The 3,360-nt window shown below is 43.1% G+C and overlaps 1 non-coding gene across 1 annotated transcript; it reads right to left on the minus strand.

The window, feature by feature from the left end:
• Positions 1-1,050: 1,050 nt before the first annotated feature.
• LOC140274190 (U5 spliceosomal RNA) lies at positions 1,051-1,164 on the minus strand. Its single transcript, XR_011908165.1, has one exon. It is a non-coding gene; the product is annotated as a U5 spliceosomal RNA (small nuclear RNA).
• Positions 1,165-3,360: the final 2,196 nt, after the last annotated feature.

A 3,360-nucleotide genomic window follows, 5' to 3' on the forward strand; every position in this document is an offset into this window, starting at 1 on the left:
ATTTAGTCGGACATTCGCACCTTACCCGCTTTTGGAAAACTATGGCCTTCTTGCAGCCAAACACCTCTGATCTCGCTTTTGATGATATAAGGTTGGGCATTCAGACCTTGCTTCACCTGCTTTTCACCAAATATAGTCGGACATTCACACCTTCTTGCAGCCGAACACTTCCGCTTTTAGTGTTCTATGAGGCATTCACATATTTTTTTTCACCGTATTTTATAGATTATGGTTGGAAATTCTCACCCATTCTCATCCGAAGACCTCTCCTCCCGCTTTTGTTAATATATAGTCGGGCATTCGAACCTTTTCTTACCCGCTTTTTACAAATTATAGTCGAACATTCACACCTACTTGCAGCTGAATACTTCCGCTCCACCTTGTAGGTATGTATGGTTGGCATTTGCACCTCTTTTTATACTGATTGCTGAAGATTAAGTTGTACTTTCTCAAACTACAACTTTTTTTTATTTGTTGAAACTTGATTTGAAGTGGATAAATAAGGAGGACAAACAGTTTTAAGTCAGGCTGATAGAAGGAATTAATTTTATAGCAAAATCTGTACTTCGTCATATGTCGAGAGATGCTTATTGCTGAAGAAGTTCTTTCTCATTCTACAAAGTACAACGTTGTTTATCGTTGAAACTTGATTAGACATGAATAAATATGAAGGACAAAGCAGTCTTAACTTGGTTTGAGTTAATGAATTCGTTTTATGCTCTGCTCTTCCCACATAACACCTTGGTACAAGCCTCAACCAGGTGCCCATGCTCACCACACTTGCGGCAGAACTTGGGCTGCCCCTGGTAGTGGATGTAACCTCGGTTTTCAAGGTGGCCAGAGTGTCGCCCACCCGCTGCACTGAGCACTCTTCAGCCCTTTTAAATGGTATAACTTTGCACTCCCACACGCTCCAGCAAGCACCATTCAAGCAACAACTTTGCACTCCAGCTTCGAACATCGGCACAGTCGCAACAAGTAAGGCGACTCTACTCAGAGAAGTCACTCTGCACAGTAACAAGATTTCTTTTGCACAGACAGAAAGGGCTTCACCCGCAAAGGTAAAGCCTGCCAAAAATAGAAACAACTCATTAGTGCTGCTCTCCACAGAAATCTTTAGTAAAAGGCGAAAGACTTGTACGTTATGAAGAGAAACCAGAGTACGATTATCCGTCACTGCGGGAGCAGGGCATCAGGCTTGTTGGCATAGCCACCTTCCCCATGGTGAGCTTTGCTTGGTTGAGACGCTTGCTCCCCCCCCCTTGCTCCTCGGCTGACCAACTAGGAACAATCGGGCCCTATTCGATGGCTGCCTTGTCTTTTACTCTGTGCAAAAGACAAGGCAGCAACAAAAACACCACGAGAATCCCGTATTGAGGCTTTGTTCTGATCGCTCATTCGGTGTCGCGTTTCTTTCAAGCAATTCTCCCGGTTAGCCCACACTCGGCTCGCTCCCATAGCCGTGTTAAAGTCTACTTCGCATTCACTCTCTTTTCTCAGCAGACTCTTGGGATTTTATCTATAAAATGAATTCCTTCACTCAAACTATGTGAAAACTGCTTTGTCCTTCATATTTACCATGTCTAGAAAGATTTAAACAAAAAAAACAACGTTGTACTTTGCAGTAAAAGAAAGAGCAAATCTAAAGTTTCAGGAATCCGAGAATAAGCTTACTTTCATGAGTTCTTCACGATTTCGGATTTTGCTATGAAATGAATTCCTTCACTCAAACTAAATTAAAACTGCTAAACCGCTATTCTGTTATATGTAAGGCAGATGTCAAATTCACCGAAATAGGATCAAAGGGTATTCGGCCAATCGAGCTGTAGCAGCTTCGGTAAAAGAGTATAAGTTGAAGAGTTTGTGAATAAAGGTGTGCGCACACATAGTGTGCTGTACGAAAATAGGCAGGGAGCAATGCCGGCTGGGGTATATGTTCTTGTATGTTGTCTGACTGTTTGATTTGAATGTGTTGTGTAAGTGTCCTGTTGAATGTTACATGTTTGGGCTTTGACACGCTTCACTGTGGTTGTTAACTGTGTGGTGTGTCCTGAAATGTTATATGTTTGGGCTGTGTGACATGCTTAATGCTTGTCAGTAGCTACCCACTTATTCATATACTATCAAAGTATGTCCGGACTTCTTATGTTGTCAGTTCCCATCAAAAGCGGAAGCGGAGGTCTTCGGATGCAAGTGGGTGTGAATATCCCACCATACAAGTATGGTGGAGAGGAAGCTGTGAATGGCCGACCATAGTAAAAGGCGGGTGAGAGAAGGTGCGAATGTCAAACCATACATAATCAAAACAGGGAGCGGAGGTGTTCTGCTGTAAGAAGGTGTGAATGTCCAACCATAGTTGGTAAAAAGCGGGTAAGAAAAGGTTAAAATACCCGACTGTACACAATCAATAGCGGGAGCGGAGTTGTTCGGCTACTAAAAGGTGTGAAAGTCCGACCATGGTTTGTAAAAAGCGGGTAAGAAAAGGTGCGAATGCCCGACAATGTATGATCAAAAGAGGGAGTGGAGGTTTTCGGCTGCAAGAAGGTCTGAATGTCCAACCATAATTTGTAAAAACCGGGGAAGAAAAGGCTCGAAAGCCCGACTATACACCATCAAAAGTGGGAGCGGAGGTGTTCAGCTGCAAGACGGTCTGAATGTCCATCAATAATTGCTAGAAAACATGAAAGAAAATTTTCGAATATCAAACTGCACATGATCATAAGCGGGAGAGGAGGTGTTCAGCTGCAAGAAGGTGTGAATGTCTACCCATAATTACTGAAAAATGGGTAAGAAAAGGTGCGAATGCCTAACCATACATCATCAAAAGAGGGAGCGGAGGTGTTCCGCTGTAAGACGGTGTGAATGTCCGACCATAGATGGTAAAAAGCGGGTAAGAAAAGGTTAAATTACCCGACTGTACACAATCAAAAGAGGGAGCGGAGTTGTTCAGCTAAGAGAAGGTGTGAAAGTCCGACCTTGGTTTGTAAAAAGCGGGTAAGAAAAGGTTCGTATGCCCGAATATACACCATCAAAAGCGGAAGCGGAGGTGTTCGGCTGCAAGATATTGTGAACGTCCGACCAAAGTTTGTAAAAAGCAGTTAAGAAAAGGTTCGAATATCTAACCAAACATAATCAAAAGCGGGAGCAGAGCTGTTCGACTGGAAGTAGGTGTGAATGTCAGATCATAATTTGCAAAAAGCTGATGAGAAAGGGTGAGAATGCCCGACTATACATCATCAAATGCGGGAGCGGAGTTGTTCGGCTGTGAGTAGGTGTGAATCTCCGACCATAATTGCTGAAATATGTGTTAGAATAGGTAAAAATGCCGGTCCATACATCATCAAAAGCGAGAGAGGTTGT

Source organism: Leuresthes tenuis, unplaced genomic scaffold, assembly GCF_036924035.1.
Source record: "Leuresthes tenuis unplaced genomic scaffold, fLeuTen1.0.hap1 SCAF_17, whole genome shotgun sequence".
In the NCBI taxonomy this organism is placed as follows: Eukaryota; Metazoa; Chordata; class Actinopteri; order Atheriniformes; family Atherinopsidae; genus Leuresthes; species Leuresthes tenuis.